Source organism: Cupressus sempervirens, chromosome 7, assembly GCF_028749045.1.
Source record: "Cupressus sempervirens isolate cs-2001-9-10 chromosome 7, ASM2874904v1, whole genome shotgun sequence".
In the NCBI taxonomy this organism is placed as follows: domain Eukaryota; kingdom Viridiplantae; phylum Streptophyta; class Pinopsida; order Cupressales; family Cupressaceae; genus Cupressus; species Cupressus sempervirens.
In genome coordinates, this window is record NC_143124.1 from 300,648,653 (window position 1) to 300,662,194 (window position 13,542).

Here is a 13,542-nt window from a genome sequence, read left to right on the forward strand (position 1 = left end):
TGAGAATTTATAAATTTTAGTGATTTAGGCACTTGGGCCTATCAACAATCCTAAATGCTTCAAGGAAATGACCTATCAAGACTACCTGCAAGGATTATAAATGATGAATTTAGTTTTATAAGGCTTTCAATTTCTTATATTCAAGGAATCCTAAGGCTTTACTTCAATCCCATACTCCCACTTCACAAAAATCCCTCAAATTGAACCCAAAAGCATAATAGGTTGTCCAATACCCTATAGCAGACTTGGAGTATAAATAACTCTATCTTTTCTCACAAAAATTGTCAATCTAAAGACATTTACTAATACCCTTATTAGAGTACCACAACATACCAAAGGCTATCTTATACTTGTTTTGGACCAACACTATTAAACAAGATAGATTTCAATGCACAAAAATGCTCAAATTAACAAAGGAAATACCCCTTGATGACCTTCTATCAACCCCAATTCCTAGAAAGTGACTTATTACCTCTTAAATTGCTTAATTCCAAAAGGAATCACTCTCCAACACTCTGCAACATCAAAACCCCCAATTTGGGGCAACACACCCTAGTTTTTAGGGCCTCTTCAATCTCCCAATTCTACACCCTCCTGAAACAAATTGAAGATGGATTCACAATCTAATGAACATCATATAATGTTCCCAAATACAAAACATATCCTTTTTTTGGCTAGATTAGCCATTGCTATACTTTAACACTCAATTTCATTGTAATTTTCCATCGTTATGATTGTGCACACCTTCTCTCCACTCAACGTTGCATATGTAGCAATCAATTATTCTATAATACAAGTTATAAACTATCATTCCATGAGTATTTGGCCTGAATATTCATGGAATAATCCACATTGTCCCTAACTCTACAGCGACTACAAATTGAAATACAGAATGACTGGTGTGATTACAACTAGTGTGACAATAACCTTAATACAATGTGAAAAACATCAATTAGAAATATAAATGGTTAAGAAACCCCTATCAATGCATTTGGAAATCCAAATCAATCAAATTGGAAATATAGCAATGAGTTGGGTAGTAGGTAATAGAGATGTTTCATTGCTTTGTTCTCCAATACAATACACCAATCTTCTCTGCTATCCCCCCATACTAAGACTTCATCTAAATATATATAACTTCCTAGAATAACCATTCCAACCAACTATCATTTTTGAGATGGAAGGTTAAAACTTAAACAAGACAAACTAACATTTTCCCTCCATTTCCTAAACTAGTCATTACTTGTTCAAAAATTTGAATTTTTAAATAACAAAGGCTTTATTTGTATATTTGACTCTTAACTCAAAAGTTCTTTAAGATCCTAGACCTATCCCATGCCCATCCTAACTTCTAAAACACAATCATTACAATCCAACCTTAGTTCTTTGGACAATCTTAGTCCATTATAATCAAGTTTTTGGTCCTTTAAGGATATTACAAAATTATTTGATTCATTACATCAATTTGATCAATTGAAAATCATTATAGACTTGAGGACTTGTGAATTAATCTTCTAACTTAGATTAGGTTTCACATTCCTCTAATTTCTATTGGATGTCCTTATGGTCTTCATAGTCTATATTTCTTGATTGGTTGAGTGCGGTGCTCCTGCAGCACCTTGCCATCGAGTGTAGCTAAGATCTTATGATATTCCATCTCTTTCTCCTTTTTTGGATAGCTATCTTTCCTAGCTGAAATCGCCCCTACATTAGATTTATGAGGCTTTTCTCCATAAACCACCTATGAAAAAATCTTCATTTGTTCATTTGCTTTCTGTTTCTTTTCAATTGTGTAATGGTGGTGGGAAACATCTTTCCACCATGAGGTTGATTTGTCCTTTCTCTGCTTGTAAACACTTACTAGCTAAATGTCCAATCTAAAAATATCTACTACAATGAAAGGGCACCCCTTCATAGTCCAAGGGTTGAATCCAAGTGTCTTTTGAGGTTTTGAGATTAATTTATGTCAGAAGGCCATCAGCAATATTCATCTCCACTAAAATCCAAGCATAAGTAGAATGAAGGGGGTTTGAGGACTCCTCATCCACCAACAAATAATTTCCCAAATAATTTCCAATATCTTAGAGACATGAGTCAAACCAAAACTGTAGAAGTAAGTTTGGAAGTCTTACCCAAAATGAAGCCATGTCAAAAGTTTCCTTCATAAGGGCAAAATGTTGGATGCCAAGGTTTTAGCATTAGTGGATGCTTATTTTCCTAGCACCAAAGAACCTCATACAAGACCTTCCTATTTGCCACATTTTTAAAAAAAGGCCATAAAAAAATCCCTTTACACAGGGGTATAGTTGAACATATCCTTTCATCAATAGCTCTCAGTTCATTGATATCCATTGATGAAGTTCCCCTAAGCTTGGCCACAAGCCATGGAAACATCCCACCAATCTAAGCTCTGAGAAGACAACAATATTTCTATCTATTTCATCCTCTAACTCATCTACAAGATTAACTATTTTTTTCCCTACAGCTCCCCCATATTTCATTGATGATTTGTCTCAACTTGTAATGGCATGCCCATTTGAGCGATCTTGAAGAGGCATCTCCATCTCTGTGCCCATAAACCCTTATTTTCCTCTCTTCACCCCTTCATCTCTACTAATATGAAAGGTGTCATTGAACCCCTATTATTTTTGCTTAAAAACTTGACATTTCAAAAGATTTTTTTGCCGCAATCTATCCATAGGCTATTATTTTTATACCCATAGCTAAAAATTTAGCACTCTATTCATTTTTAAAAACACCATCCTTCATCCTTGTTGATGGTTCCCCTAGTTGAAACTCATAGAAATATTTCAATCACATCCTATCCACAAGGGTATCATAGGGGTTTGAGTTGTACACTTTCTACCTTGTGTTTGTAAGACCACCCCCCGTCGATGTCCTGAGCATCTCTCCATTTGCACATGGGACAAGACCGTAGCTAGCTGCAGTATGCAAGTTTGCATGACAAACCCTAGCACCATTAGCAATTGGAAGCACCATCGTGATGTTGGAATCACAATAGGAAAGGTAAACTTCTAGGGGGGGCACAAATCAATAGTTTAAACTTGGACACATAAAACTTTCACCACATATCCATCTCTTGCATTCAATAAGTAAACTAAAATAACACGCAAAGCATACACATCTAAATCATGTAAACATGTAATCATTCACACATAACACCAAATATGATTACCCAGAAACCCTCCAAGTGAGAAGGTAAAACTGGGGTGGGGATGACATCCACAAATCTTCACTACTACAGTAATAAAGTGTATCCAATGAAGGTTACAATGTTTTAATCATGAATCATGATCTATCCTATGAAAGGTCTACCTATTAAAGGCTTACAAAGACTGTTAAGTCTCACCTTGTTAGAGGATTTCAACACCTTGTTAGAAGTGTGCCTTATTAATGGACTTTAACTTACAACTAAGTAAGCACCTTGTTAAAGCATTTCATATATCTTGTTAGGACTATTCTATTAAGAGATTTTGACTAAAATCACCTGTTAGAATGTCTCATCTTTGATCCTGTTGTTAGCACTTGCTTGTCTGATAACAGATCACCTCTAAACGTTTTTCTTTTTTATCCTTCTTGATCAGATGTCTCTATGTTGTATATTCTTTTCTATCCTCTGTTATTCTCTAACTAATTTTGCAATTAAATCTCACTTCATAACTTCTAAGCCACCATGAATGCTTTGTTTGCACATGCAAACTTCTCTCTTCACTCCTTCAATTTCCTTACACACTCATTGATAGTTTAGGATTTTGTCCTCCTTAAGAAGACTTAGTGACTTATGGTTAAGTATGAATGGATGGTTGAGATTCATCCATTTCACCACTTAATCCTTCCCATTTTTTGATTGGCTGCATGTAATTGCATAGGGAATCCAACTAGAGATTTTTCCTTATCTCCAAAATATTGAAATTCAATCTTAAGTCAAATAAAAAATGGTTTTCATAGTTGTTTGTGTCATTATAAACAAATAAGTCAAAACTATATCACTCGGCATCTAAAGTCTCTGATGTTTGGGATGCACTAATCTTTATGTTGTGACTCGGCACCTGCATTGCTCAGCATCCACTATTTACTCAACTCCTATGTCACTCAGCATATACTGTCTACTCAGCACTTGAGTGACTCGGCACATGAGTGGGTTGACACTCACTATGACTCAGCTTGGTCTATGATTTTCTTGGCATATATTACTTGTTCAGCATGAACTAAGTAAATAACTTAAGTGTGTTGAAACTCACTTGTCAAAACCAATCTGAGATCAACACATGACCATTGATATTAGTGTTATATTCAATCCTCTTATTAGTCACACCTAACATTAACAAATCTCACTATTTTAATATCCTTACTAATTAATATATATCCAAACTAGCTATTAACATTCTAATCCTTACCTAACATTGATCATTTAGATGAAAACTTTCTTTCTTTCTTTCTATTCCCTAATATTCTCCCTAAAACTAAATTAAATTTTCTAGTCTACACTTTAAATTTTGTTTTATTTCAATTCTAACCAATTTCTACTATACTTTTACTCATCAGACTACTCAACCCAATTTCTAGCAAATTTAAATCAAAACCTACCTACCAAACATTAGGATTATTTAATAACTAGCACTTGTACCCCATAGGTTCAAGAGTGGCGGCGATTTATAATACCACAATCTTGATTTTGTATTTCACTTTTATTCACTTATAATCTACAATATCATAGAACTCAGACATTTCATTTTTTTTTCTCTTTTATTCATTTTTAATTTACAACTTCTTAGAACTCAACTACTTTGAATATTTTTTGGAACTTACTTTAAGTTTAATTTGTTTCAAATTTATCTTCTACTTTTCATCCTCATCTACAAGTGTCGGTCCTTCAACCAAGTTGTCGTCTGAGGAGTCCAGACCTTGTCAGCTATTAGGGATAAACCTTGCTTCCATTAATTATAGAATGGTATAATTTGGAATTAGTAAATAACTTAGTTAGAAGAGAGAGATTTTTCCAATGAAAAAAATGATTCCGTGAAAATTGGTTTAGGATTTTGTGACTCCGATGTATGTGCTTCTATCTTCACTTGCCAACCCAATTTTGTCACTGCTATGATGATTCATTCAAACAATATTGTCTTCCAAATCAAGAGTACAATGAAACCAAATGGGTTGCATAGAGGTGCTTGAAATATGGAAAATAAATATTTTAAATAAGATATGCATTTCTTGTTTGATAGACTTGGACTCTTGTGAATTACAAGACGTAACCTTAAAAGCATTTTGGATAGATAATCAAAATCATACCAATCATCTAGCTCAAAGAGAGTGTCTAACTTCCAATTGTTTTACTAGAACTTAGTAAAATAAAATAAAAATTAGGTTTCTATATTTTAAATCAAAATAAAATGTCTAACTTTTGATCTTTTTACATTCTCCTTTAGAGTTTGTGTAGAGGTATTTGCTTGGCTTAGTCCCATTATTTCTTCTGATCCCACCCAGTTTATGGAAGCATAGTCTTCTTGAGATATTACTTCCTGAAGCACAATTGGGAGGGGAGGAATTGCCTCTAAAGGGTTGCTTGAAATTGTAAGAACATCACTTGGTACATTTTCTCTCTACATATTAGGTAACCTACATACATCAATTGGTATAGATCTCATGTTAAACTTTTTCGTATCTTACTAGAAAATAAAAGAAGAGCTATGAGGGTATGATGTCCTATTTACAATCTCATTCTTAGTTAATCAATGACAAGTGGACTATTGAAACTAATGCTAACAGCTACCAAGACAATGAGTAATATGAAACTTCATAAAATAAATGACAATGGGAAACATAGATATCTTTCTTGCAAGATTGTGAAAAGAGAACAACATACTTCTCTTATTTTAAGGAGCAAAATTGAAATCCCCAATCAATTTTGGCCAGCTACAAGGAAATTTCATGTCTGCCATTTGCAATAGAGTTGAGAAAGACATTAAATTCATAGAGCACCACCATCTCTTTCATTAGTTACAAATATAATGATGTAAATGGTTTTAAAATCTATCCACATCCACATCACAACCATGAATTTTCCCAATTTTATCATTTAGATATGTGCTATAGGGAAAGATGATCTTTAAAATATCCCTATTATTGAGCAATTAATGTCAAATATAATACTTTTAACTTTTGGTAAATTAGTGCTTTGTATCATTGATTGATTTCTTATCTATTGATCATTTATTGAATGTTCTTCATGATTGTTGAGATATTAATGTCTACTACGTTGGTGTAACTAATGTCACTTTAGTTTATATCAATTTTTTTTTAACATTTAAGACTCTCTTTTGGAAGTGGGAGGAAGAAACAAACTTAAAGGAAATGTGGGAATTTGATAGTGTATTAAATGTGATAATATAAATTATAGTTGATCTTTTCACAAAATATATTAGTCCATATCATTTCATTTTATGTAATTTGATGTATAATATATTAATAGATTATAATTATTATATTTAAATTAATATAAAATTACTATATATTCCAGATATAAATTAAAAACTTCAAAAATTTATCTTCCTTATCCACTTTAAGATTAAATCTCAAAAGTATTTGCAAATGTACACGAATTTATCTTCCCTAATAAAAAATTTCAAATATTTTAGATCTCAATTTTTTTAACCACACATTTTTGAGTTGTATAAGGGAGTCGCTAGGATTTGTTAAGAAAAGTATCTCCAAATTCTCCACATTTGTAAGAGTGATATTGACATCATCAAGACTGGTGTCCTCTTCCTCTCAAAAAGTTTCAGAGGACAATATCATTCCTTAAACCACTCATTCAAATTATTTCTTGTATGGTTCTTTGCAACAACCCTAAATTATTCAAATAATTATGTCTTCAATATTCCCAACTACATATATATCATTGAAAGGATCATCCATAAACTGATGAAGAGGTTCTAGAGAGCATAGAATACAGAAGAGACGATGACAGCAAAGTTATGGTTGGGGGTGAAGACAACTATCATCATGCCATAGGAGGTGAGGTACATGAAGGTGAAATATAGAAGAAGAAATACCATACAATTATCCTTGACCTAAGCATCTATTTATTTATTAGTAAGGTCTTCCATAAATTGAATCTATTGACATATGATATCTTGGTAGATTTATTAAGATCGTCCAGAGATCAAATCTATGCATGGCTTCCTTGTCAATTAGATTTCCTTTTAATACAACCAATTAATTATACAAACATAAACATCTAACTAATAATACATTCCTCAAAAATTGGAAATAATCAATTTGCAATTTACAAGAGCTTCTAAGATAGAAATGGTTTCTATTATAAATATTGTTGCTTTAGATTAAACCATGCATATTGAATATCTAGATACAGATAGATATATCATGATTTACCCATTTAATCCTTGATGCTTCAGATTAAACAAGACATACTATCCAAATTCATTGAGTTGGGAAAGGATCTAGAAAGGAAATCGTCTAACAAAAATCTAAGAGACATAGCTCTAAATTTGGTGATCGTTGGGTGTGATACAACTACTGCAACTCTCTCCTGATTCTTTTACATAATGATTACTCACCCTCATTGAGCCACATAGGTTTATGAGGATTTGTGTAAATTTGAAGCAAAAAGAGAAAGAGGGGAAGAGATCACCCTTATTTAAGTGGATGGGCCAGAGGATATTCAAGATTTTCACAAATGTATATAGCAATTTTTTTAGTTGCTTAACTATGACTCTCTTGAACAACCAACTTATTTTTATGCAACCATTATAGAGACTAATTTATTATACCCTATAGTTCCTTAGGTAATTTCATCACATTTGGTGTTTAATTGTACTTATTTAACATATGGTTGTAATATAGAAATTAAGCATGTTAATTATTGTAAACTGTGAAAATTTGATTTCTCTAAAATCCCAATTTTGTTTAAAGAAAGTAATGTTATTGAATTCTTCTTTAACATATAGATAAAAAAAATTTATCTAGAATCCATAAAAGAAACAAAATTTATTGTGCTTATGCTGACTTAGAAAAGTGAATATTCCTAAATATGGACCCTCTATATATGTGGATCAAAGTGTAGAAGTTAAAGAAAATTTTAAGATTCTTTTTGGGAGCTTGAGTGGATCATAATGTGATTTGATGGGAAAAAAATGATGATTGAATTAGATTGCACTAAGGGTACTTGACAACTCTTTTATGTGACATTTGATTACGTGTGATCCTCACTTTCTCAAGGTACACATGTTACACAATTCTCAATATAATTGCTATAAAATTTTCTCAGACTATTTTAAAACTCTATTAACATTTTTTGGTTTTCACATAATGGTAGACATTTTAGGATCAATGTCCATTACAACATTGATAAATTTCTTTATCCAAAAATGGTACACGAGCCTCCAAACCCCGTGTAGATGTGGATTTTTTACCCTCAAGTAGTGATACATGTGACAACATTTATCTGCATTCTCAATTGGATAACAAATTAACGAATATTTCTAAGTTTCTTTTTCTCAAATGAGGATTTTCTAAAAAATTTATCTAATTGAATTGACAACATGAGTGTTCAGATTGGAATATCTTCAATAAAGAGTCAAACATGAGTGTTCAGATTGGAATGTCTTCAATAAAGATCCAAAGAAAGAAGGTCTATGACATTAACATATGATTACCTTGTGATAGGTTTCCTCATGGAATTATTTCTTGTTAGGAGCCTTGTGGATATACAAATAGCCTCCAAAAATTTCATCTTAACCTTAGGTATAGAGAATGAGTCCTAGAGATTTGATATTTTGTGACATTAAGAACATCAGTGTGTTTGCTCTTACAGTTGTCACATCATATGTTTCTAGATGATCGATATGTCCTCAAGTGTATCTATGTCATCATGTCATACAAGGAACATTAATTTGTTAGCTATGCAACTCTATACAAAAATGGATCTAAATATCCTTTCTTTCAAGTATTTTATTAGTAATATACTTTGAGAAAGATGTTAGTGAATACACACCTGCACCATAAAGTGAATTTCATGATGGGTTCTAAGATAATTTGCAACCTCTCTTACACCACCAAATCTGGAAAACCCTATTTTTGTTTTAAGGAGAAAAGAGGATTAGCAGAATAAATGTTAAATAAAGGAAATTCAAACAAAAATTGAGGGGGAGGAAAGAGACTGACCTCTAATCAATACAAAAAGAGGGTGATTATGTCCACTTTTGTTGTCATTGCTTCATAATTTTGTTTTCCTAAGAGTCTTTATTAACTTCTCTTAGTTTCTATATGTTTAATTGATATTATAAGTGAAACCTGAAGGAGGTTTCAAAGGTTGTTCTTATGTGGCTTGTGGCTTTTTTTTGTGTTATGCATTAGAGTTTTTTTCTTAAATCCAAGGTTTTTTTGAAGTAGGTAGAATTTCATTCAATTGGGAATTATTTTGAGGAATGATATTTTCAAGCGTAGTTATATTTTCTCTTATGAAATTGAAGTATTTTTTGGTGTCATGCAGAAACACCTTGTTGGCCCTTTATACAACTTAATATGTTGAGTTAGCCTTGTATTGATATTTAAAAATGTGGCTAAAATATATTGTTAGACTTTGTTCATCAAACTTGGCAAGCTCACCACTCTGGTATCCAAATGTGTTATTTTTTCTTTAAAAAATTAGTAGTTTATTGACTTCTTGATTTTAATAATTATTATTTGTTAAAATAAAGGTGTTTGTATCTCCAAAAACTTGGATATTTTATAACAAAACACAAACCAAGAGGCAGTTGATGTATCTTAGCTTTGTTGTATTTTATCAGTAATCCAAAGCATTCTAGCTTGCAAGAGGCAAATTTATAGCGAGTGTCGCAACACATTATGATAAAGGATTTTGAGTAGAACTATACAAGTGAAGCATGCAAGATACACTTCTATTAATATAGTTATGTCTCATGTATCTTATTTAGTATTGTATTTATATTAAAGAATACAACCTATCTTTTGGAAGTATGGCATAGTAAAATACAAGTTTCTAGCTCTATAAATATGTTTTCCTTATGAGTAGAGAGATGAAATTGCCCATCATTTTAGTCTTGGGTTCTTTATCATCTCAATTATGAATTATATGAGAGGACGTACACCTTATCATGTTATCTTTGAGTTGCATGCTATAGTTGATATAGAACATATTAGAAACAATTCCAAATATTTATTCTTAATGTTATTTATTAATAAACTATTAGTGATATCAAATAATTAATTTAATTCCAAGTCCAATATTTTTAAGTGAATAGATTGATGAAGTTTATATGGAGCAAGTAGTGACCCATCTCAACTATTGAGGATTACAAGGAATATGAAGCAAGGATCTACATATTATGTTTGTGTTGCCATTCCTATATTGTTTAATATAAATATAGATCGGAATATATTTAGCCTAGGGTAAAATTATGTAGAAGTAAAGAGCAAACACTTGGAAGAGAATTTTATTAGTGCACTATATATACAAGTTATACACAAAGAAGTTGAATAAGGAATGAACAATAGGAAAAGAAGCATATAGTAAGCTTCAGAACAACACAATCTTGTTCATGGTTAAAGAAAGTTACAACAAGGGTTATCATGTAGATCAACATATTCAAAAGCTTTATAGTTTCAAAGAGTAAAAACACATAATGAAAATTAGAAATCACCAACAGTTACCATTCCATCCCTTGATTAAAGAAAGCATAAGGTAAGCTACAACACTACAAAATCTTGTTCATGAACCAAAGAAGGTTAGGACAAGATAAGAAGAATGTTTGGAAAAACTATAGTTTGGCCTAAACATTGGTAGACCTATGCAATGTAAAAAAACTTAGAGACATTGGTTATTCTATTTCAAATATTTTTCATCTTTATTGGCTTTAAAAATATTTTTCAATTTATGAAATCAACCCAAACTAGGTTTAGCCAATGTTACAAAGAAAGGCAGATGCTTTGGAACACAAATTGTGTATGTCGTAGGTAAGTGTAGATGAGATATTAGTTAATAGAAATGGGCTAAAGGAGTAAACTGCGGGGATAACTTTAGTGGTGAATATTTGCTAAATGGAAAATTTCACTCATTAGGGATCATAAATTTGGTGGAAAAAATTGTACTTTTGGAGTGGCCATGTCACCCTCACTTTATAAAAATTGGGTTCCATGCATAGAACAATCACCAATAATGATACATGTAATTATTTTTATTTTGGTGATGACTTTGCCAATGGAATTTAGTCTTTCCATATGGCAAATCAAATATTTTCTCCTACAAATTTTGAGGCTTGTCTTATTTGATGGACACATTCGTTGATATGTGGTAAATATTTTAAGTTATGTATATGTTAAGTATGTATACTTGACACGTGTCTCTATTTCGGAGACAATTCAGGTATTTTTTTATCATTTTCACCGTTGGCTTGAAATAGGTTTGATTGTATTAAAAAAGGGTTACTGTGTTTTAGATGATATAAAATTATGGTTTCTAGGTATTTTTACTTATTATCACAAGTTTATTAGATAATTAAAAAAATTCCAAGCTTTTTACAGAAGTTTAATGCAACGGAAACAAAATTGCCAATAAAATTAATATTTTTCCAAATCTAAAATTAAAAAAATTGCCAATGCAAATTAATTTTTTTCCCCCTAAAAGAATGTTGGATTCGCCATGATTTTATACTTTTTTCTAAAGGGGGGTTTCTTAAAGTTATCCCTAGTGTAAAGGGATGGCTATATTAACAATATCGTTAGCATTGGAGTAAAGAATAACTATCTTCTAATTATTACTTCTATATATGTTATAGTTCATATTATGGTCTTTTGGAAAATTGATTGGTGCAAAAGGAAAAAAATAAGATAAAAAGATTGACATTGACGTTCGACCCTTTACATTGTCATAATGAATTTACATGCTTGAGGAATCCAAGTCATTGTTTCATTCAAAATATAAACAAACCACCTTACCTTTCTCTATTATGCATTATTCGAGAAGAGTTAAATTGTTCTAAATTTATAATCAATACAACTATATCTACCTTAAAATGTTCAACAACCAACCATGATTCAAAAGCTGAAAATAGAAGCCAACCATGACTGAAGAGATGTAGAAAATCCTCCTAGAATGTGACCAAGCGTCAGGAATGTGTAATTAGGAAAATACTTTGTAAATCAACCTAAGATGTGAGCCTTTCTTGATTTCCCTAGCCTTTGTAACTATGAGCCCCAAAGCATGGACTATTTTCTCTTGTTTAAAATTTGTTTACTTCATAAAACTTTGCCTCTTTAGAGAATGTATTCGTTTTGTGATCAAGGATGCACTCTCTTTTATTTTTGAACTACATTTCTCCTTAATTTTAAAATAACACTTCTCATGTTTTATTGTGCCTCCTTCATGGTGTGCGATGGTGATCTGTTGGTGATCTACGCACTCAAGCGTCCATTTTTCCAATGTCATTTGCAGAACTTTATTCATTGTTATTATTCAAAATAGCCACACCCTTTTGGCACATATGGTGTTTGAAAATTCTAAACTATCTTCCTTTCTATCATGCACAATTTCAATGAAATGAAAGTTGTTTCTTTTATTTATAAATTCATCTTTTCACTTGTTTAATGGATGCTTCTTTTCACATGGCTGATGTTTCCATCTTGTTGTGTCTTCTTTTCTATTTTTTGTGCTCCCCTTATGGCTGAAAGTTTATTCTTTTGTTATTAAACTTTAGGTACTAGTTTCTCTTAAATTTGGTATGTCAATCCTTATGGTTGAGTTGTGTATTTTTATAATAAATAAATAAAAATAAAACTCCTCTCAACTCCTTTTATTGTATCTGGTTTATATTTGGTGTGTCAATCCTTATGGTTGAGCTGTGTATTTTTATAATAAATAAATTTTTAAAAAAACTCCTCTTGACCCCTTTTAATGCATCTAATTTATACTTGATGACAACAAAGATGTCTCAATCTCTAGATAATAGAAGAAACTTTTTATAGAACTTCTGAGACTTTCTCATTAACAAACTAATTAAAATATAAATATATTTTTCCAAATAGGCCTTAGTCTGCTTTTATGTGTCTCCTAAGTTTTTCAATAGACATTGAATATATTAACTCATATGAAGACAAGAAAATGCATTGAGAAGATGCATATATATTGTAGTAATGTTGTTGATGGTGTAGCTAAAGAGGATAAATTCACATACTTAAATACATTGCATCAAATAGGTTACAGAATTTTGGTTTCTTTTGTGATAATAAAAAATAGGTGCCACTTAACTTAGATGGAATTGTCATGCCTTCAACTTCATGGTACTATGGTCCTGAGATCTTCCACAAACGTTTATCCATATGCTAATTTCCAAAGTTTCTAATTTTAGCTTTCATTATTCCACATAGAGAAACTATTGTAGAATTTAAAGATCCTAAAAATATTTAAAGACACAAATTTAGGTATAAAATCTACATCCTAAACTTTAAAGTACAGTAGTATCAAGCTCATCTATATAGTTC